This window comes from Lathyrus oleraceus, chromosome 7, assembly GCF_024323335.1.
Source record: "Lathyrus oleraceus cultivar Zhongwan6 chromosome 7, CAAS_Psat_ZW6_1.0, whole genome shotgun sequence".
Lineage (NCBI taxonomy): Eukaryota > Viridiplantae > Streptophyta > Magnoliopsida > Fabales > Fabaceae > Lathyrus > Lathyrus oleraceus.
The window spans coordinates 363,642,881-363,668,967 of record NC_066585.1 but is presented as its reverse complement, the minus strand read 5'-3'; positions in this window follow the sequence as shown (position 1 = coordinate 363,668,967).

Sequence of the window (26,087 nt, the reverse complement as noted above, 5' to 3'; positions counted from 1 at the left end):
GAACCTGGTTCCCATTGGGGTATGGTATTTGATGGAGCTGTTAATCAGTATGGTAATGGCATTGGGTCAGTGATTATTACTCCTCAAGGCACGCATTTTCCGTTTATAGCTAGATTGACTTTCAAGTGCACAAATAATATGGCTGAGTATGAAGCTTGCATTATGGGGCTTGAAGAGGCCATTGATCTCAGAATCCAATATTTAGAAGTCTATGGAGATTAGGCTTTGGTTGTGAATCAAATAAAAGGTGAATGGGAGAAGAATCAACCCGGTTTGATACCATATAGATATTATGCGAGGAGGATTTCAACTTTCTTCACAAAGGTTGAGTTTCATCATATCCCACGAGATGAAAAACGGATGGCAGATGCTCTTGCAACATTGGCACCAATGATTATGGTGAAGTATTGGAATGAAGTTCCTAATCTGACTATGATGCATCTTGATAGGCCACCTCATGTGTTTGCTATTGAAGAAGCTAAAGACGAGAAGCCATGGTACTTTGATATCAAGTGTTTCCTCCAAAGTCAGATTTAACTAACTAGGGCATCTTTGAAAGATAAGAAGACTTTGAGAAGATTAGCCAGCAATTTCTACCTGAATGGTGATGTTTAGTATAATAGAAACTTCGATATGGTATTGCTCAGATGTGTGGATGGACACGAAGCAAACCTGTTGATGACTGAAGTCCATGAAGGTTCCTTTGGTACTCATTCCAATGGACATGCAATGGCAAAGAAGATGTTGCGAGCAGGTTACTATTGGCTGTGAATGGAATCTGACTGTTGCAAGTTTGTGAAGAAATGCCACAAGTGTCAAATATATGCGGATAAGATTCATCTTCCTCCGACACTGTTGAACGTCATTTCCTCCTCATGGCCCTTCTCCATGTGGGGAACTGATATGATTGGCATGATTGAGTCCAAAGCTTCGAACGAACATCGTTTCATTTTAGTGGCAATTGGCTACACAAAATGGGTTGAAGTGGCATCATATGCGAATGTGACCAAGCAAGTCGTTGTAAGGTTTATCAAGAATCAGATCATATGCCGTTATGGTGTGCCAAGCAAGATCATCATTGATAATGGATCGAACTTGAATAACAATATGGTGGAAGCTCTTTGTAAAGAATTCAAGATAGCACATCATAATTCTTCTCCCTATAGACCCAAGATGAATGGGGTTGTTGAAGCTGCAAACAAGAAAACATCAAGAAGATTATTCAGAAGATGGTTGTAACATATAAGGATTGGCATGAGATGCTTCCGTTTTCTTTGCATAATTATCGTACATCTATCCGCACTTCAACAGGGGTAACCCCTTTCTCTCTTGTATATGGCATGGAAGCAGTGCTCCCCGTAGAGGTTTAGATTCCATCATTGCGTGTCTTAATGGAAGCCAAGTTGACTGAGGCTGAATGGTGCCAGACCAGGTATGAGTAGTTGAATTTGATAGAAGAGAAGAGATTGACTGCCATGTGTCATGGTAAGTTATATCAGAAGAGAATGAAGAATGCTTTTGATAAGAAGGTCAGACCTCGCGTGTTCAGAGAAGGTGATGTTGTGCTAAAAAAGATTCTATCTTTCAAACCAGATTCTAGGGGAAAATGGACTCCTAATTATGAAGGCCCATATGTTTTTAAGAGAGCCTTTTCAGGCGATGCTTTGATCCTTACAACTATGGATGGTGAAGAGTTCACTTGTCCTGTGAAAGTCGATGCAGTCAAGAAATACTTTGCCTAAAAAGAAAAGAACAACTCGATAAGTTGAAAACCCGAAAGGGCGGCTTAGGCAAAAATGAGCGTCTCGGTGGATTGAAAACCCGAAAGGGCGATCCAGGAAAAAATTAGAGGCATAAAATAGAAAAGAATTATCCCGATAAATTGAGTACCCCAACTTGGGGAAATTTATGCAAAAGTTAGGGATTATGGCAAGTAACTGCATCCTGCTGATCTTCAGTGTTGAAGTCATTTTTAGCATAATGGTCGATGGTGATTCATGATGCCCAGCAACATTCGAGAGCACAATAGATATCAAGAGTTGGTAAAAGGATTAGTGATCATTATATTCAATGTAACCATTTTCCACGAAAATTACCATTTTCAACTTTGTAAAGATCTATGGAGTCTTGTCATTTACAGACTACCATTCTAATAAATAAAGTTGATCCATATTGAGTTGAAGTTTATTTCTTCCCCAATTGAGTTGAATGCGCATTTCTGTAGTGAAATCGCTTTCCTGCATGATTCAAGTATTTCAGTTTTATGTTGATCTGCTCGTTTCCCCTGCAGATGTTTTTGTTTCCCCGACTGACTATTTCCATTTTCATGGAATCCCTCTAGCCTACCAGCAGTTTTTAAGTCGTAGCCTGGCCTACGCACAACCTCTTTTATCCCCTCAGAGTCTCTGTCTCCCTAGTGAGCTTTCCTTATGGAATGCATTACGCTCCTACGGACCCTCGGTCTCTCTGATTTCTTTCTTTTGTGGTAACATTTCCCCACAGAGAATTTGCTTTTACATTCTTGTGCATCATGAGGTATCTTAGGGACCAAAATTTGTTTCTATATGTTGTTATTTAAGCCCATTCTACTGAGTCAATATGAATATTTTAACCTTCGCCTCCTCAGTTAGAATGTCCTTAAATATGGGCAACTGTAAGACCCCAATTTTGACCCTAAGATCCCTCATGCAATTTCATCATATGCATTGGCATTGGGATCATACCTTGGCATTCTCCTTAGCCCTCATTCATTGGGTTTGTTTTGGAAGAGATCACCAAGCACCATGTGATTGTATCATACTTGTATATTATCGTTTTTACCAACCAAAATACCAAAAATATGTCTTTGCATTTGCCTAACTCTTTTGTAGGTAGGGCATGATCCCCTTGATCTATCAAGTTCACATCTAGGGTTTAAGACCCTCATGGATAAGAGCACAACCAAGGATTGATCCACAATGTCTATAAGTATCATATATGAGTCCCAATGATCTTTACATGTTATTTTGATCAATATTTCTTCAAGAGTTTGGAGTTGGTTTGCATTGGAAACCCTAGTTTGTCTGGGTATCTTAAGTAACTTCTTCAACAAGTTTCCTCATCAATTAATCAAATTTCTCAAGGGAAACTTCAAAATTCATCATCTTATGCATATATTATCTACCATGAGCCTAAAAAGTCAAGAGAATTGCAAGTTAGCAAGTTGGTTGATGGTGGTTGGCCAGATGAATTCATCTGATCAAAACTGGGTCTCCCTAGACCCTATCTTCTACAATTTGCATCATATGAAAATTATTCCAAGAGAAAATTTACTCTAAATGACATTCCAAACAACTTTCATGTTGATGTCTAGAGCTAATTTTGCTTGGAAAGTCATTTTCTATGTTGAAATATTATAGGTCATTTTGTCTAAACCCTAATTTGAAAGTCAACTTCCCAAGGCCATAACTTGCTCAATTTTTTTGATATGAAAGATTTCCAAGTTTCAAAATCAAATTCAAGATGCCTACTTCAACTTTGATGTTTGGAGTGAGAGCTAAATCAAATTTTATGAGCATGTGATATGAGGATACATTATAGGTCATTTTGTACCAATACCATTGAACAAGTGATTTTCCTCAACTTCAAAAATGCATAACTCACTCATTCTAAATCCAAATGATGTCAAATTGGTGACCATTTTGAAGGTATTTGAAATATATACAACTTTTATGAAGACACGTTTCTCATTTGGAGCTCACATAAAAAGTTAAGCAAGGTGGAATAATGAAGCATGTGACTTGACACTTAGAAATTTTTTCAACATGTTGAAATTTACAAACTTCCTCCTTAAAATTCACCATGATACAAGTTTCAAATGGAAAAGTGTTCAATATAATACTTGTTCCTTTTGATCTATGCTTTCCAAAGAGTCATAATTCATTCATTTTGGACAAAGTGTGATAGGGCTACGCATGGTACTAACAGGCCTGCATTAGTTGGCAAAAACAAATCTTCAAATGATCAAATAACCTTGCCTTGTCATTCAAGCTTGATTCAAACCTCAACACATTTGATTTTGGACCTAATTTCATTGCATCATGGGCCTACACAAGCCCATGCAAGCATGAACATGGCACTGCTAAATTTGGACAAAATTTCAAGTGTGTAAATAACATTCCCTTTTTCCATGAATAAAGACCATTTGTGCTCATTTCAGAGGATCCTTGCACGCCAACTTTGCCTTCACTCTTCAAACCCTCACATTTGAAAGGAAAACCTGATAAATTTTCATTTGAAAATTGAGTTTGAATCTCACTCTTTGGAGATTCAAAAACTCTAGGATCCAAAGCTTTGTACCAATCCTAAGCCACTTCTGCAAGCTATTGGAGCAAGATCAAACGCGAATTGAAGCAAGAGAGATCAAGTTCTGCACACCATTGAAGGTATTTTCCAGATTTTTTCTTCTCTTCGATTCTCACTCAATTCTCATCAATTCTCTTGGATTTTTGGTTCTCTGAAGTCCTACCAATGTAGGCAAGAAGATTGAGTTGCTTTGAGGTCAAATCGAAGCAACTCAGTTGACACACCTCAAAATTCAACTCCACATATTCATGATATACGCCATTTTATCTTTCAGATCATGTCCTCTTTTTTCATTTTAGTCATGGTGATGATTGAACCAGTCCGGCCAGGGTCATCGGAGAAGATGACCGACCTTTGGCTCCGGCACTGATGTGGCACGGTTCAGAACCATTGATTTGGTTTAAAATGTTTTAATCATAAGCGTAAGTTTGAATGACCATTATTGTGGCGCGCTGACTAAAGCCCATCATGGATTGCGCGTTACAGACCACTTGATCTGCCACCTCAATTAATGAGGGAGATCAAGTGGTCCACATTTTTTTGATTTTTTGATTTTCATTTTATTTCCATTGATTTTCATTAATTCATTTTAATTTTAAAATTGATCCAAAAAATATGAGAGTTTCACCAAAATTTTTTAAATAAAATCCTCTTTCATATTTTGAATTAAAATTATTTTTTGGATCATTATTAATATTTTTCATGATTTAATTGATTTTGTGAATTTTTTTAATTGTTTAAAAATACTTTTGAGTTTCCAAAAATTCTGAATTTTTTTCTCCAAGGTCCTTTGACCTTGTTTGACCTATGATAAATCTCATGGACATTTCTTTGGTGTTTTGATGAGGTTTTAGGAAATTGACCAACTATATTTAATTTAATGTATTATTTTTAGTATTTTTAATTGAATAATTGCCAAATAGATTGTGTAGAGCCATTTTGATTGACTTTGCAAGTTTGACTTGTGTTGTTGGGCCTTGGTCAAGGTTGATTTGACTTTGTTAAGTTAATATCATTGGATTTAGGGGATTGATAGAATGTACATTCCATCTCCCTAAATGAATGAATGATCTTAATTTGGTAAAAGTCCTCCCTTGTCCAATCTGAGTTTGATCCATTTCTTCTCCCTCTTCATATCATCCCCCTTCTTTATGCATTCATGTCATAGACCTATGATATCTCTATATCCTAAGGCTAGTTGATTGCAAAATCAACATGAGTATGGATGAGATTAGGACCCCACTTTTGCATATTCTTTTTGTGTGTGGTATGTTTCATGAGCATACTATGTTTCTAACATGCATTAACACCAAAATTCTATTGCCCGACCTCAAATAGTTGTGACTTCTACATAAGTCCAATTAAGATTGCTTAACATAGCGCTAAATTTTTGACACAAAAGGCATAGCATTCTAGTTAGTGAGATTGTAAGTCTCCCCTCTTTCATGGTATTATGTGGAAACTTGGCCTTTTTCCTTCCTTTGGAAGATGTCTTGGTTCAAGGATCCATGCTTGTGATAAGTGGGTTGAGTGTTCTCCAAAGAATGACTTAAAAAAAGCAGAAGCAATACTAACTTCTAACTCATTAACAACTAACATTTAATTTCAAGTCATTTACTTTTAATGCACATTATTTTTAAGCCTTATTCATTTGCCATTATTCATACCATTCTAATTGTTTATGTTAATGTCATTTTCACTTTGTCCACTTGGACCATATTTTGTGATATATTTTATTTGTGTTTGCTTGTGTGGTCTTTGACTACTAATGTACATAATAAGAAAAAAAAACCCTAAAGAACTTCTTGTGTGGATTGTTGGTTTGATCTGAGATAATTGGACTTAGAGTTTAGGCAACACTCCCTATGCAAAGGACTTGGCCAATGCCAACTTTCATGTAACCAAGTGCTTGTAATCTGAAACTTCATCTGATACATCCTTGAAAGATCCATTTGAGTTCATCTGTAACATGATCATTGTGAAGCTGTTATTATTTACCTGTGACTTGTGTATTGTGGAATTCATCTACTACATGGGCAAATTGGAAGAAGATCATGGAGTTGCTAAGCTTGGATGTGGCTATCTTTATTTGGTGTCTTTCTCTTCAAGTTGATATTTTGTGCATTATTTGTTGCTTGATTATAATGTCCAAGGGAATTTGGGTGTTTGTATGACATTCTTGTCTATTGGATTGCAACTCATTGGTCAAATCTTTTCAACTCTTAAATTTTAAATTTATGCTTAGGATTAGTCTCTTCATCTCCTCCCCATTTATTTAATTTCAAAATCTCTCCCTCCTTTTAAAAAATTTCTTTGCTTGTGTTTGTTTTCTAAACTTAGACCATATTGTAAATTAGAAACTTCGGCCTTATGCCATTGCATTTTCAAAATTCTTTTCATTATCAAACTTGTAAATAGACTTAACTATTTGACTTAAATTTTTGAAAAAGCAAAAAAAACTAGCACTCATTCAAACCATTTTTAGGCCTTTGTTCCATTCAAACTTAATTTTTTTTTTAAAAGCAATGCATCCACTTTGATATTTATACCACGAACTACGAAGTTTTGATCCCTCATTTTTATGTTGGTACGTAGGCACAAGTCCGAAGGACTTGTCAAACACAAAAATATAATTAATGAATTCTTTTCTCATCCCCCCATTCTATTTGCTTGCAAACATCATTTGTACAAAAACACATATGCACACAAGAAAGGGCTCCCTAGGAGTACCTAGGAAACTTTGGGTGCTAACAGCTTCCCTCTGTGTAACCAACCCTCTTACCTGTAATCCATTGCATTTTATTAGTGTTGATTTGAAAACTTCTTATTTTTGGGTTTTGTTCGTACTTTTCCCTTTTCCCTTGGAAACAATAAAAGCGCGATGGCGACTCTTGTTATTTGATATCTTGCTTATCCATAGCTTGATGATCATGAATTTACCGCTACAGCAACGAACAAACAACTACAACAACAACAATACCAACAATCTTCAACAGCGACAAAACTTTGAGAGGAAGAAGGTCTCTTTTGACCCGATTCCTATGTCTTATGCTGAATGGTATCCATCTTTGGTTCTCAAGAACCTACTTCAACCGAGAAATCCTCCATAGATTCTACAACCACTTCCATGGTGGTACAAGCCAGAGCTTCACTGTGCCTTTCATCAAGGAGCTCCCGGTCATGATATTGAGATCTGTTACCCCCTGAAGTACGAAGTCCAAAAGTTGGTTAAAAATGGGATGGTGTCCTTTGAGGATCGTGCGCCAAATGTCAAAGCTAACCCACTACCTGCTCATGGTAATCCTTCTGTTAAAATGGTAGATGGTTGTCCTGGGGAGTTCAAAGTATATGATGTCCGCTTCATTAGAAGGTCCTTGGTGACGATGCACAAGGATATCTGTATGGTGAGTGATTGTGAGCATGACCATGATGGTTGTGCAATTTGAAGTGTCAATCCTCGAGGTTATGTAGTTCTGAAGAGAGACATCCAAAGGTTGATGGATGAGGGTATGATCCAAATTCTTTTGTCCCATCACTTGGGTGATGATGTGAATGTAATAGTTCCAGTGTTCAAGACACCAGAGAGAGTGGTGATTCAAGTTGACAGCAGCAACAGTAACAATGTCAGTAATAGATCGGTATCACCGTTGGTTATACGGTTAGAGGGCCCCGTCCCGTATGCATTCGATAAGGCTGTTTCGTATCAATACAATGCTACCATGCTAGAGAACGGTCTAGAGGTTCCATTGCCTACGACTAGTTCTGTTGTGAGAATTGATGATGTTACGAAGGTGACTCGTAGCGGTTGAGTTTTTGGGTCGGTGTTCCCAAAGAATGTGGAAGATTATTCAGTTGGTAAGAAGGTGGAAGTGCCTGCAGTAGATCCAGTTAGCGCTCCAAAGTATCAGTCTGGTGAATCCAGCGGTTTGAAGCCTAACGATGATGATGAGGTGCTTCGTTTGATTAAGAAAAGTGAATTCAATATGGTGGAGCAGTTTCTCCAAACTCCCTCCAAGATTTCATTGCTGTCTCTGCTCATGAACTCTGAAACGCACAGAGAAGCATTGTAAAATGTATTAGAACAAGCTTACGTGGAGCATGATGTTACGGTGGATAAGTTCGACCATATTATGGCTAACATCACATTCTACAACAAGTTGAGCTTTTGTGATGAAGAACTTCCTGAGGAAGGTAGAAATCACAACTTAGCACTACACATTTCGATGAACTGCAAGGAGGATGCTCTGTCAAATGTAGTGGTTGACACCGGTTCTTCATTAAATGTACTCCCAAAGTCAACTATGTCAAGATTGTCATATCAAGGTGCTCTGATGAGATATAGTGGCGTGATCGTCAAAGCTTTTGATGGTTCTCGCAAGACTGTGATCGGTGAAGTGGAACTTCCTGTGAAGATAGGTCCGAGTGATTTCCAAATTACTTTCCAAGTAATGGATATCCATCCGGCCTATAGATGCTTGTTAGGAAGGCCATTGATACATGAGGCGGGAGCAGTTACGTCAACATTGCATCAGAAAATGAAATTTGTTAAGAATGGTAAGCTGGTTATTATCGGTGGGGAGAAGGCTTTCTTGGTAAGCCACTTGTCGTCTTTCTCTTATGTAGAAGCCGAGGATGAGATTAGAACTCTATTCCAAGATCTATCTATTGCTGAGGAAAAGAGAGTTGGGGCACCTATGTCCTCATTCAAAGATGCACAGAGAATTGTTGAAGATGGAAGTTCTAATCAGTGGGGCCAGATGGTAGAGGTCACTGACAATAAGAGCAAAGATGGCTTGGGTTTCCAACGAGGTCCGTCTGTGGTTAGAGATAAAGATGTGCAACCCAGTTTCCGTAGCGGAGGGTTCATTCATGGTAATGAACAACACTTAGCTGCTGTGATTGAGGGTGATGAAGATGAAGACTGCACCAATTTTGTGACGGATGGAAAAGCTTACAACAATTGGATTGTTGTCGATGTTCCTATTATTGTGCACCGATCTAAGTAATTGCTTTTATTTGTTTTTGAAAAATCTTCTCTTATGATTAAGGGAGAATTGAACATTGTTTGGGCATTTTCAAATGTGATTATCAATAAAATATAATTCCATTCATCCACATCTATGATGTTTTTATTTTTGCTTTTTACTTTTTCTGAAAAAATGGTAATCACAAAAAACATAAAAAAATAAATAATGATTTGTCCATCTGCATAATATTTGGTCATAATTCACTTTTCTAAAATCAAAATATCAAATCATTATGCAAGTTCGTTACTAAACCCATTGAATACAATGATCATACTCCTTCTCCGAACTTTGAATTCCATGTGTTTGAGGCTGAGGAAGAAAGTGATGAAGAAGTATCTGATGAATTGTCACGTCTTCTTGAGCACGAGGAAAAAGCCATCCAACCGTTCGAAGAGCAAATTGAGTTAGTCAACTTGGGTTCCAAGGATGATGTAAAGGATGTCAAGATTGGGTCTCGACTGTGTCCGGAAGTTAAGAAAGGGTCGATTGATCTTCTTCGAGAATATTCAGATGTGTTTGCTTGGTCCTATCAAGACATGCCTGGTTTGGATTCTGAGATTATGGAGCATAGATTATCGTTGAAGCTAGAATGCTTGCCAGTCAAGCAGAAATTGAGGAGGACTCATCCTGAAATGGCAGTGAAGATCAAAGAAGAAGTGAGAAAGCAGATTGATGCCAGTTTCCTTGTTACTGTCGAGTATCCGCAGTGGGTGGACAACATTGTGCCTGTTCCGAAAAAGGATGGAAACATATGTATGTGCGTTGATTATAGAGATTTGAATAAAGCCAGTCCGAAAGATAATTTCCCTTTGCCACACATTGACATGTTGGTAGACAATACAGCTAAGTTCAAAGTCTTTTTGTTTATGGATGGATTTTCCGGATATAATTAGATCAAGATGGCACCTGAAGATATGGAGAAGACCACATTCATTACACCCTGGGGAACATTTTGTTATAGAGTGATGCCTTTCAGTTTAAAGAATGATGGTGCAACTTACCAGAGAGCAATGACTACTCTTTTCATGATATGATGCATAAAGAGATCGAAGTCTATGTTGTTGATATGATTGCTAAATCTAGTGATGAAGAAGAACATGTTGAGCATTTGTTGAAGCTATTCCAGTGGTTGAGGAAGTACAAACTCCACTTGAATCCTAATAAGTGTACTTTTGGTGTTCGTTTTGGTAAGTTGTTGGGCTTTATTTTCATTAAGAAGGGTATTAAAGTTGATCCCGCCAAGATCAAAGCAATACAAGAGATGCATGCGCCCAAAACTGAGAAGCAGGTCAGAGGTTTTCTCGACCACTTGAATTATATCTGAAGATTCATTTCACACATGACTGCCACATGTGCTCCTATGTTCAAGCTTCTTCAGAAAGATCAGTCTTGTGATTGGACCGAAGACTGCCAGAAAGTTTCTAACAGTATCAAAGAGTATCTGCTTGAGCCTCCGATTCTGTCTCCACCTATTGAAGGAAGACCATTGATCATGTATCTGTCTGTGCTTGATGAAAGTATGGGTTGTGTTCTTGGTCAGTAATATGAGACTGGAAAGAAATAATATTCTATTTACTACCTCAGTAAGAAGTTCACCGATTGTGAGACTCGGTATTCTATGCTTAAGAAGACTTATTGCGCATTGGCTTGGGCTGCTAAGCGTCTGCGTCAATATATGTTGAATCATACCACTTGGTTGATATCCAAAATGGATCCAATCAAGTATATTTTTGAGAAGCCTGCTTTAACTGGGAGGATTGTCCGTTGGCAAATGCTTCTATCAGAGTATGACATTCAATACCGATCTCAGAAAGTGATCAAAGGTAGTGTCTTGGCTGACTATTTGGCACACCAACCGATTGAAGATTATCAGTCAGTGCAGTATGATTTTCCTAATGAAGAGATTTTGTACTTGAAAATGAAAGATTGTGATGAACCATTGCTTGTAGAAGGGCCAGAACCTGGTTCCCGTTGGGGAATAGTATTTGATGGAGCTGTTAATCAATATGGTAATGGCATTAGGGAAGTAATCATTACTCCTCAAGGCACGCATTTTCTGTTTACAGCTAGATTGACTTTCAAGTTCACAAATAATATGGCTGAGTATGAAGCTTGCATTATGGGGCTTGAAGAGGCCATTGATCTCAGAATCTAGTATTTAGAAGTCTATGGAGATTAGGCTTTGGTTGTGAATAAAATAAAAGGTGAATGGGAGAAGAATCAACCCGATTTGATACCATATAGATATTATGCGAGGAGGATTTCAACTTTATTTACAAAGGTTGAGTTTCATCATATCCCACGAGATGAAAACTGGATGGCAGATGCTCTTGCAACTTTGGCTTCAATGATTATGGTGAAGTATTAGAATGAAGTTCCTAATCTGACTATGATACATCTTGATAGTCCAGCTCATGTGTTTTCTATTGAAGAAGCTAAAGACGAGAATCCATGGTACTTTGATATCAAGTGTTTCCTCCAAAGTCAGATTTAACCAACTAGGGCATCTTTGAAAGATAAGAAGACTTGGAGAAGATTACCCAGAAATTTCTACCTGAATGGTGATGTGCTTTACAAGAGAAATTTCAATATGGTTCTGCTCAGATGCGTGGATGAAGGTTCCTTTGGCATTCACTCCAATGGATATGCTATGGAAAAGAAGGTGTTGCGAGCAGGTTACTATTGGCTGACAATGGAATCTGACTGTTGTAAGTTTGTGAAGAAATTCCATAAGTGTCAAACCTATGCAGATAAGATCCACTTTCCTCCGACACTATTGAACGTCATTTCCTCTCCATGACCCTTCTCCATGTGGGGAATTAATATGATCGTTATGATTAAGCCTAAAGCGTCGAATGTACATCGTTTAATTTTAGTGGCAATTGACAACTTCACAAAGTGGGTTGAAGCGACATCGTATGCGAATGTAACCAAGCAAGTTATTGTGAGGTTTATCAAAAATCAGATTATATGCCGATATGGTGTGCCAAGTAAGATCATTACTGATAATGGACCGAACTTGAATAATAATATGGTGGAAGCTCTTTGTAAAGACTTCAAGATTGCACATCATAATTCTTCTCTCTACTGACCTAAGATGAATGGGGTTGTTGAAGCTGCAAACAAGAACATCAAGAAGATTATCCAGAAGATGGTTGTAACGTACAAAGATTGGCATGAGATGCTCTCATTTGCTATGCATGGGTACTGTACATCAATCCGCAGTTCAACAGGGGTAACCCCTTTCTCACTTGTTTATGGCATGGATGTTTTGCTCCCAGTAGAGGTGGAGATCCCATCATTGTGTGTCTTGATGGAAGCCAAGTTGACCGAGGCTAAATGGTGTCAGACCAAGTATGATCAGCTGAATTTAATTGAAGAGAAAAGGTTAACTGTCGTGTGTCATGGTTAGTTGTATCAATAGAGAATGAAGAAGGCTTTTGATGAGAAGGTCAGACCTCGTGTGTTCAGAGAAGGCGACCTTGTGCTCAAGAAGATTCTATCTTTCAAACCAAATTCTAGGGGAAAATGAACTCCTAATTATGAAGGCCCATATGTTGTTAAGAGAGCCTTTTCAGGCGGTGCTTTGATTCTTACAGCTATGGATGGTGAAGAGTTCACTCCTCTTGTGAACGCAGATGCAACAAGAAATACTTTTCCTAAAAAGAAAAGAACAACTCGCTAAGTTGAAAGCCTGAAAGGGCAGCTTAGGCAAAAAGGAGCGTCTCAGTGGATTGATACCCGAAAGGGTGATCTAGGCAAAAATTAGAGACATAAAAACAGAAAAAATCATTCCGATAAATTGGTCAATTCTTCAGTTTTGAAGACATTCTTGAGCAAATCGGTCAATTCTGATTCACCATCCCCGATGAAGTCGCCAGGAGCATAGTGGATATCAAAAGTTGTTAGAAGGATTAGTGATCATTGTATTCAATGTATCCTTTTTCCATGTAAATTACCATTTTTTAACTTTTGTAAAGATCTATGGAGTCTTGTCATTTACAGACTACCATTCCATTAAATAAAGTTGAGCTTTTTATCCAATTGTTTCTACTCTTGTTTAATTCAGCCAAATAGATTTAAATTTTATTATGATCATTCTTGAAATTAAATTTTAAATTAAAATCATATTTTCTTAAATATATAAAAGCAATTATTTTAAGCAATCGATATCATTCAAAGGAATACCAACAATAGTTTGAAAAACGGTAAGCCCTAAAATATCGAGCATTATTGGTTCTCCCCAAGCAGTGAGTGTAATCCCTATTTCATTCCCGACACCATTTCAATAGCCGAGTTCTGGTGGTTTCCCCGACCAAGTTTGTTGGCCTCCCTTGAGTTATAGGCGTGTTATTTCGGCAGCTTGCATAGTTTCAGAAGATTTTGGTTCCTCGCAGATCGTCAGAGTTGCTCCTTGATTCTGAGAAGCTATTGTGTTAATCCCTTGCATGGTTGTCACCCATGTGACATAGTGTTGACCTAAAATTCCCCGCAGAGTGGATAACAGTTTTCCTCAGCAAATCCTTGTGCTTTCCCAGCCAAGATTGAGCCTTTGAGATAATTGATCTTTTCTCCAGCAGTTGTTTCCCTCTTGTGCAGATTGGCCGAGAATTGTATCGATGATTCAAACCAGCGACATTTGTATCCTTTGCGATCATTTTGTCAGCATAATCGTATACATATATATATATATATATATATATATATATATATATACATATACATTCAGGAATTTCATTATCACATCATTACGCCTTGTGATTCATTGTTATTTTAACTCCCTGATATTTCCTCAATTGTAGAGTGTCGACCCCTTAAGCAGAAAGACTTTAACCTTTCTCCATTCCACACTGAGTTATTTCCTCGTGGATGATTGTTATTTCAGTTTCCTCCCCAGTTAATTATCTGGATGAAACCATTCCCCTTGAGTTATATCCTCATTGGGTTGAGTCTTGATTGACTGTTTCTTTCTAGATCTTACCTAGATAGATGCTTTCGGTCCCCTAAGAGTCTATTACCCATTAATTAGTAATATTCTTCTTAGTTTGCATTGTGTCACTTTTTTCCTAATACCCGGCAAGAGTACCCCTTTTCTCCCCCAGCTGATTCGTTTTCACGTTTCCCTAGGAAGTATATCCTTGATATGTTCATCCTAATCGATGACAGATATTTTCTTCCCCTGCTTTGAGTTTATCCTTGATATGTTCATCCTAACCGGTGACAGAATTTATCTTTTTAGTATTCTACCCAGTAAAAAGGTAGTTGTAATTCCTATTTGTTCCTCAGAGAGTTAATCCTTGATATGTTCATCCTAACCGGTGACAGGATTCCTTCTCTTTGCGGTCTTCTACCCAGTAACCGGTAGTTGTAAATCTTTCTTTTCTCTCCTTTGCATAGTTTATCCTTGATATGTTCATCCTAACCGATGACGAATATTCTCTTTGTGGCTTTCTATCCAGTAACTGATAGATATAGTTCCTATTCCTCCCCTCAGAGTTCATCTTTGATATGTTCATCCTAACCGATGACGGATATTCTCTTCTTTTTGGTATTCTATCCAGTATTCGATAGATGTAATTCCTACTTTTTTTAGGCAGTTTATCCTTGATATGTTCATCCTAACCGGTGACAGATATCCTCCCTAGAATCCCCAGGCAAGTCTATCCTTGATATTTTCATCCTAACCGATGACAGATTTTCTTTACTTTGAGTTTATCCTGGATATATTCACTTTAACCGGTGACAGATATTCTCTCTCTTTGGTCTTCTTCCCAGTAATCGGTAGTTATAAATCCTATTTTGGCTTTTCCCATCATTTTATTCTTACCTAGTAATCGGTAATAAATACACCTCCTGGTTGCCTTCAGCGAGTCATCCTTGATATGTTTACCCTAACCGGTAACGAATGTCCTCCCTGTCAAATTTTTGTTATCTCCTTACCCAGTAACCGGTAATGGATAATAGATTTCTGCTCCTCCTGTGTTGAAGATCTTTTCTTCCCCATTCGAGTTTGAGTGCGCATTCCGTTTGTGGAATCGTTGTTTCCTGCTTGGTTCAAGCATTTCAGCTTTGCTCTAATTTACCCGTTTCCCCTACAGGTGTTCCTTTTGTTCCATGGCTGAGTCTTTCCATCGATTAGTTTTCATGGAATCCCTCGAGTCCCCAAGTTGCTCTTAAGTCGTAGCCTGGCATATGCACAACCGTTTTTCCCCAGAGTCTCTGTCTCCCTAGTGAGTTTTCCTTATGGAATGCATTATACTCCTGTGGTCCTTCAGTCTCTTCGGATTTTGTTCCTTTGTGGCAATATTTCCCCACAAATATTATTTTAACATTCATATCATATGCATCATGAGGTCTCTTAGGGACCAAAATTTGTTTCTATATGTTGTTATGTAATCCCATTCTACTGAGTCGATGCAAAGATTTTAACCTTTATCTCCTCAGTTAGAACGTCCTTAAATAGGGGCAGCTGTAAGATCCTAATTTTGACCCTAAGATCACTCATGCTATCTCATCATATGCATTGGCATTGGGATCACATCTTGGTATCCTCCTTACCCCCTCATTCATTAGGTTTGCATTGGGAGAGGTCACCAAGCACATTTGATTGTATCATACTTTGTATTTTATCATCTTTACTAACCAAAATACCAAAAAAATATGTCTGTATAAACAAACTCTTTTGTAGGTAGGCATGTGCTCACCTTTAATCTATCAAGCTCACATCTAGGATTTAATACCCTCAAGGCAAGGAGCTCAATCAAAAATTGGTTTACTATGGCTCTGAGCATCATATATGAATCCCCATGATCTTCACATGTTATTTTGATCAATAAATCATCAAGAGTTTAGAGTTGGTTTGCCTTGGAAACCCTAATTCATCTGAGTATCTTATATAACTTCTCTAATAAGCTTCTTCACCAATTGATCAAATATTTCATGGAATCTTCAAATTCCATCATCTTACGCATATATGATTCTGCATAAGTCCTAAAAGTCAAGATAATGGCAAGCTAGCAAGTTGGTTCATGGTGGTTGACTAGAGGAATTCATCTCATCAAAACTAGGGTTCCCTAGACCCTATCTCCTACAATTTTTGTCATATGAAAACTATTATAAGAGAAAATTTACTCTAAATGAAATTCCAAAAAACTTTCATGTTGAGGTCTAGAGCTAGCTTTGCTTGGAAAGTCATTTTTATGGTGAAAGCTTATAGGTCATTTTGTCTAAACCCTAAGTTGGAGGTCAACTTCCCAAGGCCATAACTTGCTCAATATTTATGACATGAAATATTTCCAAGTTGCACAATCAAATTCAATATGTATACTTCAACTTTTATGTTTTGAGTAAGAACAAATTCAACTTTTATGTGCATGTGATATGAGGATACATTATAGGGCATTTTGGACCAATGCCATTCAACAAGTGATTTTCCTTAACTTCAAAAATGCATAACTCCTTCATATTAAATCCAAATAAGGTTAAATTTGTGACCACTTTGAAGGAATTTGAGATATCTACAACTTGTATGAAGGAACGTTTCTCATTTGAAGCTCACATAAAAAGTTGGCCGAGGTGGAATAAGTGAACATGTGGCTTAACACTTAGAATTTTTTTTGACATGTTTGATTTTCCCAACTTCCACCTCAAACTTCATCATGACCCAAGCTTCAAATGAAAAAGTGTTCAACATGAAAGATTTTCCTCTTGATCTAACATTTCAAAAAAGTCCAATTTCATCCATTTTGGACAAAACTTGAATGGGATGCCCATGGCTTGAACATGAGTGATCATTTGGCACAAATTGAACTTGAACATTCCATACACCAATGCATAACATTCCAACATGATCTCAGCAATGCTTGTACTTAATTATGGATCAGAAGAAGTGATTACATGGGCCTGTTACACACCCATGAACCCATGTAATGTACATTGCTATTTTTGGATTTCATTTCAAGTGTGCAAATATCAATCCATTTGGATATAAATAGAGCCCTATATGCTCAGAAACAGGGTCCCTGCGCGCCAGCTTTGATTCCAAACCTCCAAACCCTCTCATTTCAAAGGATAATCTTGATAATTTCCATTGGAAATTGAGTTTGAATCTCATTGTTTTGAGATTCAAATCTCCAAGGATCCCGAGCCTTTTGTCCATTCAATTCTACTCTATCAAGTGTACTGAGCAAGATCAAGAGCAAGCAAGATCAATCGAGCACAAACATCCATTGAAGGTATTTTCCAGAATTTTTCATCTATTCGATTATCACTCAGTTCTCCATAATTGTCTTGGATCTTTGGTTGTATGAAGTCCTACCAATGTAAGCAACAAGATTGAGTTGCTTTGAGGTCAAATCGAAGCAACTCAGATCATGCACCTCAAATTTCAACTCCTTGTATCTTTCAATATACTTGGAGTTAGGATAAATTGAGGTCAGATTCGAGCACCTGATCATTTTTACTTTAAATTCATGTCCTTATTTTTAATTTTGGTGATGGTTGTGAGTGAACCAGTCTGGTGAAGCTCACCGGAGAAGGAGACCGGAGCTTTGGCTCTGGTGATGCGTTGGCGCTCATCAAAACCACATGATCCATTTGAAATGTTATAATCTCGTGCGTTGGTTTTGCATACCATTGGTACAACACTTTTGACTCGTGACTATTATGGAACGCGCGCTAGCAGTCACTTGATCTGCCACCTCAATTAATGAGGGAGATCAAGTGGTCCACATTTTTTCTTATTTTCTGATTTTCATTTTATTTGGTTTATTTCCATTAATTCATATTAATTTTAATATTGATCCAAAAAATATGAGAGTTTCACCAAAAAAAATTTAAATGAATTCCTCATTCATTTTCTGAATTAAAATTATTTTCTGGATCATTATTAATATTTTTCATGATTTAATTGATTTTGTGAATATTTTTAATTGTTTAAAAATACTTTTAAGTTTCCAAAAATTATGAATTTTTTTCTCCAAGGTCCTTTGATCTTGTTTGACCTATGATAAATCTCATCGTCATTTCTTTGGTGTTTTGATGAGGTTTTAGGATTTTCATAAACCATAATTTAATTTAATGCATATTTTAATTGATCTTAATTGTTTAAATGCAAAATATTATGTGTTGAGCTTTTAATATTGACTTGTTGAAGTGGACTTGTGTTGTTGGGCCTTGTTCAAGGTTTATTTGACTTTGTTGAGTTAAAATCATTGGATTTAGGGGATTGATGAAATATACTTTTCATCTCCCAAAATGAATGAATGATTTTAATTTGATAAAAGTCCTTCATCCCCCCTCCCTCTTCATCTCAATCCCCTTCTCTATTCATTCATGTCATGGATCTATGATATCTCTATATCCTAAGGCTAATTGATTGCAAAATCAACATAAGTGTGGATGAGATTAGGTCCACCTCTTTTGCATATTCTTTTTGTGTGTGGCATCTTTCAGGAGCATAGTTTATTATATTATGTCTCTAACATGCATTAACACAAAAATCTATGTTTTCCGACCTTAAATAGTTGTGACTTCTATATAAGTTCGATTATGATTGCTTAACATAGCGCTAAATTTGTGACACAAAAGGCATAACATTCTAGTAAGTGAGATTGTAAGTCTCCCCTCTTTCATGGTAGTGTGTGGAAACTTGACATTTTTTTCCTTCTTTTGGAAGATGCATTGGTTCAAGGATCCATGCTTGTGAATAGTGGGTTGAGTGTTCTCCAAAGAATGACTTAAACAAAATAAAAGCAAAAGCAATACTAACTTCTAATCAACTAACAACTAGAATTTAATTTCAAGCCATTCAATTTGTTTACTTTAATGCCATTTTTACTTTGCTCACTTGAGCCATACTTTGTGAATATATTGTGTTTGTATATACTTGTTTGTGTATACTTGTTTGTGTTTGTGGTCTTTTGACCTTAATGTACATAATAAGAACAAAAACCCTAAAAGACATTTTGTATGGACTGTTGGATTTGATCTGAGACATTGGACTTAGAACTAGGCAACATTCCTTATGCAAAAGGACTTGGCCAATGCCAGCTTTCATGAAACCAAGTGCTTTTGAAGTGAACTTTCATCTGATGCAAATATTGAAGATCCTTTTGAGTTCATATACAACATGATCTTGATGAAGCTATTATTTTGAACTTGTGTCTAATACTTGTCTTTGAAGTCATCTGATACATGGAAGATCATGAAGTTGCTAAGCTTGGATGGGGCTATCTTTATTTGATGCCTTGCTCTTCATCTTGCTATTTGTGTATTGATATTGCTTGATTCTAAAGTCCAAAGGAAATTTGGGTTTCTATATGACATTCTTGTCTATTGGATTGCAGCCCGTTGGTCAGATCTTTTCAACTCTTAACTTTTAAAAAAATTCTTAGGATTAGTCTCTTCATCTCCTCCCCACTTCTTTAATTTCAAATCTCTCCCCCCTTTTCAGAATCTTCTTTGTTTGTGATTTCTAAACTTAGACCATATTGCAAATTAGAAACTTTGGCCTTAAGCCATTGAATTTTTAAACTCTTTTCTTAATCAAATTTGTAAATGAACTTAACTATACCTGACTTAAAATTTCAAAAAGACAAAAAGAACTAACACTCATTCAACTTTTTAGTCCTTTTGTGCCTTTGTTAAAACTTAAATTTTTGTTAAAAGCAATGCATCCACTTTGAAATTGTTACCACAAACTACGAGGTTTTGATCCCTCATTTTATTTTGGTACGTAGGCACAAGTCCGAAGGTCTTGTCAAACACAAAAATATAATTAATGAATTCTTTTCTCATCCCCCCACTCTATTTATTGCAAACATCATTTGTGCAAAAATACATATGCACACAAAAAAGGGCTCCCTAGGAGTACTTAGGACACTTTGGGTGCTAACACCTTCCCTCTGTGTAACCAACCCCATTACCTGTAATCTCTGACATTTTTTTAGTTTTGATTTGAAAACTTCTTATCTTTGGGTTTTGTTCGTACTTTTCCCTTTTCCCTTGGAAACAATAAAAGCGCGGTGGTGACTCTGGTTTTATTGACGTTAAGTTTATCCATATCTTGATAGTCATGAAGTTACCTCTATAATAATCCTTCTTTTCTCTAGAGCTAGATCCTTTGAAGCCATTACTTCTGCCATAGAATCTCTTGTTCTTTTTGGCCAGATACTGAAACCTTCTGATGATAAAGGTCAAGAACATCATAAGGTATGGTGTAATTAAGTAGAATATGAAATATGGTAAGGTACCACACGCTTAAGTGATTTTGGTATATCATAAGATATGGGCCACATACACTTAAGTGGGATTTTTAGCTTGCAGCCCACATATGTGGTTCTATAAATAGAACCCTTGTGCATAAGAATTTGATTAGATGAAATTTCGTTTCTCTCTCTTTCTCTCTCTCTCTCTCTCTCAAAGCCTTCATTCGTAGCAACTAGCACTGAGACTGAAGGAATTCGTTCGTGTGGACTGAGTAGAGGCGTTGTCACCATTCAACGTTCGTGATCACTCCTTAGATCTGCATCAAAGGTTTTAATCGCCACAAGAGGTAACGATTTCTATCACTGATCATGGCCATTCGTAAGGATCACTAAAGGAGAAATTTTTAATTTCCGTTGTGTTTTGGATCGCTATTCTCCTTCACTTGTATCTAGACTTCAAGTTCTGAACAAGAGCTATACTATCTCTGATCACGTCAAGAATATTCTTAGGAGTTTTCCTCTCAGATACATACCCAAGGTGACAACTACTCAGTAGGATAAAGACTTAAACACATTAAGTATTGAAAGTCTTATTAACAACCTCCATAGCCATGAGATGGAGCTCAATAGAGATGAACCTGTCAGAAAGTCAAATCCTCTTGCTTTGAAATATGTTTCTAAAACTGCCAAGGCTCCTCAAGTTTGAGACTCTGAATAAGATTCTCATGTAGAAGGTTCTGAAGATGATTGAGATGATGAGGAAATGACCTTTATCATCAGAAGTTTTCAGTATCTGGCCAAAAAGAATAAGAGATTCTATTGCAGAAGTAATGGCTTCAAAGGATATAGCTCTAGAGAAAAGAAGGATTATTGTAGCGATAAATTCATGATCATCATGCTATGGATAAGCTTAACATCAATAAAACTAGAGTTGCCACCGCGTTTTTATTATTTCCAAAGGAAAAGGGAAAAGTACGAACAAAACCCAAATATACGAAGTTTTCAAATCAAAACTAATAAAATACCATATATTACAAGTAAAGGGGTTGATTACACATAGGGAAGGTGTTAACACCCAAAGTGTCTTAGGTAGCCCTTTCTTATGTGTGCATATGTGTTTGGTATAAAAGATGTTTGAGAAAAATAGAGTGTGGGGGTGAGAAAAGAATTCATTGATTATATTTTTTTGTTTGACAAGACCTTCAGACTTGTGCCTACGTACCAACATGAAAATGAGGGATCAAAACCTCTTTGTTCATGGTAAAAATTTCAAATAAGTTGGTGAATTTCTTTTAAAAAAAAGTTTAGTAAGAAAAGGCACAAAGGGCCAAAAGTTTGAATGGAGTTTCTAGTTCTTTTTGTCTTTTGAAATTTAAGTCAATATGATTAAGTTATTTACAAATTTGATTTAAGAAAGATTTAGAAAATTCAATGGCATAAGGCCAAAGTTTCTAATTATTAAAACAAAGTCTAAGTTTGAAATCACAAGAAAAGAAAGGTTTTGAAAAGGGGGATAGATTTTGAAATTTAAGAAGTGAATGGAGATGAAGAGACTATCCTAAGCAAAAATTTAAAAGTTAAGAGTTGAAAAGATTTGACCAATGGGATATAATCCAACAGACATGAATGTTGTAAGACCCTAATTTTTACCCTAAGATCCCTCATGGCATCATATCATTGTTCATTTGCATTTGCCTCAAGGATCCTAGCATCTTGGCTCCTTAACCCTTGGGTTGGGACTTGTGTGAGTTGGTTTTAGACCACCAAGCATGCTTGAATTGTATATTATTTCTTTCCTTATTTTTCTACTAACCAAAAGCACAAAAATATGTCACTAACTTATTTTTTTTTGAAGCTCAAGCAGTCATATGATCCAAGGCTCCTAGGAGGCCCCTATACTCAAAGAAATGGCTAGATGAAGATGAAAGCAAGTATGAAAATGGTTCACAAAGCTCTCAATCATCATATATGTCTCCCAAGTATCTCAATTTTTCAATTTGATCAAGATAAACCAAAGGGTTTGAGGATTGTTTCCCAAGGAAACCCTAATTCAATTGTGCATTGACTATGCCTTGCTCATGAAGCAACCTCAACCTATGATCAAATTAAATCAAGGGAAGTTCTTTCGTTCATAATTTTATTCATATATAAGCCAATGTGATGACTCTCAATCATTCATTCATCAAGATTTGAAGTTTGGACTTGAGAAGTTGACCAGTCAATTCATCTAACTAAATTGAAATCCACTGAGACCTAACTCTTGATGTGTTTATCAAATGATGATGATCCCAAGAGAAAATATGTTCTTAAGAACCATATGAACAACTTTCATGTTCATCAAAAATTCATTTAAAACTTGTAAGGTCATCATTCATTTCAAAACATTATAGGTCATTTTGACTGAAACCCTAATTTTGGGTCAACTTCCCAAGGACCTAACTCCTTCATTTATTATGATTTTGAGATGAGACCAAGTGAATTGGAAATTTTAAGATTTCTACTTCAAATGTTATGTTGGACAAAATTTCATAATCCTAAAAGAAACACATGTGATAATACAAAACATTATAGGTCACTTTGGACCAAAGCCATTGAATCTTGAAAAAGTCCAACTTCAAGTGCCTATAACCTTCTCATCAAAAATCCATATGATGCAAAACCTGCAACTGGTTGCCGGTTTTTGCCTTCTCACCAGAGAAGACGGTGGTTTCCACCACCATCCCCACGTGGATGGCTCATATCCTTTGGATCTCATGTCTCCGTTCTAATCGTGGCCATGCGTTTTAATTACTTTTTTAAATCCAACGTGTGATGCTATTGACTAATGCTCACCATGCGCGTGCGCCTCATGTCCTTTGGATTAGCCACGTCAATTAATGAATTTTGATCCAAGCGCTGTGGATTTTCCAGCTTTTATTAATTGCTGTTTTATTTTCTTTAATTCTTTATATTTTCAAAAATTAATAACTCTTTTATTTGGAATCACAAAAATATGGGACCAATTGCAAAAGTTTTCTCTTAAATTCTAGTTTCATAATCTAATTTTTAATTATTTTTGTGGTTCCATTTAGTATTTTTTGTGAATTATTTTGTTTTTGATTGTTTTTAATTCATTTAAAATACTTTTAGATATTCAAAAATGCCAAAAATATTTTCTTAATACATGTGGATGATGATAAGTCTATGAAAAATATTCTCATCAATTTCTTAATTAATTTGAGATTTATTTTTGATTTTAGTCCATTTGTGTTATTTTTCTTCATTTTTAATTGTTTAAAATTAGTTTCTGTTTTCAAAAAATGTTGAGAAAATTTGTCAAACCTTGTTTGACCATGTTAGACTTATGATGATCCAATTGGACTTATCCAAGTTGATTTGAATTGGATTTGAAGTTTGACCTTATTTTGTTCATTTTATTTTATGTATTATTTTAATTCCAAAAAATACCAAAAATATGTTTGACCTTTCTTGACTTTTAATCTTCATTTCACTTTTGTTTACCATTGGTTGATGATGATTCCATTCATATTTGATCATTGTGTTTTAGTTATGTCATTTGAATTTTCATTTTGTACATTTCATCTTCATCTCTCATCTTCTTCTTTTTCTTTTGACCAATGAGTTAATGATTTATGGTTAGCCTTGGCATATACGAAGTTTAACCTTCTTTAATCCAAATCAAATTCAACTTGATCAAAGATCAAGTGAATTTCTTTGTGTCCAAGATAGGTTGCTTCTTGGTCAAGCAAAAAACTTAAAATCCATACAAGGTCATTCTTCTTTTCTTTTGGCATGGCAAGTTGTAGGAGCTTGGCTTACAAGTCATGATCTCTAACTTGTGTTTATTTCCCTATAGTTTTATTGACCGGCCTCAGATAGGTGTGACTACTACATTAGTCCATTTACGATTGCTTAACATAGCGTTAAATTGCCTTATGGCACACTAACACTAACCACTAATTACTAACTTTTAATTCAAGCATTTAATTCTTGCAATTTACTTTAATGCAATTTAATTTCTTGATAATTTATTCATATTGTCTTTTCTTTTTGCTCATTTGAGCTCATGTTTATGTTTATGCCATTTGCCTTTTGCTCACTTGAGCACATTATTGTGTAAATATATTATTGCCTTGTGCTTGTTTTGTTTTTGTTTGTGTGAACCCAATGCAAAAAAGGAGAAAAGACTTAGAATTAGGACCTTACCCGTGCTTAATGGAGTTCAAGAGCAACTAGGCCTCATGCCTTTAGAATGCTAAAATTGTTGAAGAGAAACTAGGCCTCATGCCTTTAGAATGCTTAACCTTGAAGTTGACTTGAAAGGACCCCTAATCTAAACTCTCTTTGTCCATTCCTCTTATTGCATTGTGAACTTTTTGATTGTTTGTTCTTGTGTGATAGGGATTCCAAACTTGAGCTAATTAGAAGGACCATTGTCATAAGCATCCAAGTTAAGAGAAAGACAAGCCAATTAGAAGATCCTACGAGATTGATTGAATATTTGTTTGATTGCCTGAGTTAATTGCTAAGTCCAAAGGAAAGGAGCATCTTGGATCATCTTTATGATCTCAAGAAAGGAACTCCAAGGGTTTTATTCTCTTCTCTCATCTTTGCATGTTTATGAACTAGCCTTTATCTTCTTCTCTCCACTCTAACCCAAGTCAAACTCATTTTGTGCAAACATTGACATTGTTTTCAAAACTAGAAACCTAGGCATTATGCCTTTGATTTTTCAAACTCTTTTCATTAATACTTATTTTGAATTGAACCTTAAGTCAACTTTAACTTAATTTTGTGAATACTTCTAATTGGTAAATCCAACACACTTCAAATGATTTTTGTGGTTCCAATGGCCACCTTTGTTAAAATCTTTTCATAAACATTAGCCATAGGTTTGAGTTATCTTAGTGGTTGATGTAAACCTCACCTTATCCTTAGTGATTGGACTATAAGTCTCTCATACTTATTATAGGGTGGATCCCTCACTAGAATGTTGAAGCTCTCCTCACATGGTGGATTGTGGTTTAGGTTGAGTATTCTCCCTTTGATAACAAAAGACCTTAAGGCTTTTGACAAATCAATTCACCAATCCTTTTGAGATTTTTACCCCGAACTACGAGGTTTTGATCCTACCTTTGTGATGGTACGTAGGCAATGGGTTTATCCATTCAAACAACAAAATTGTAAATAACTTGTATATTCTTTTCTCATCTCCCCAATCATATTTGCACAAATATTTTCATAAATACCAACCTACAATACACTTTGCAAAAAGGGCTCCCTTAGAGTACTAAGGATGTTTTGGGTGCTTAAAACCTTCCCATTGCATAACCAACCCCCTTACCCAGATCTCTGACATTTTTATTAGTTTTTGATTTGATAAAACCTCTCAGTTTTTGTTCACTTTCTAACCTTTCCTTTGGATAAATAGAAGTGCGGTGGCGAATCCAATTGTATGATTTACTTTTGATTTAGTCAATAAATCTAAAGGTAACGAATACCCCGCTAC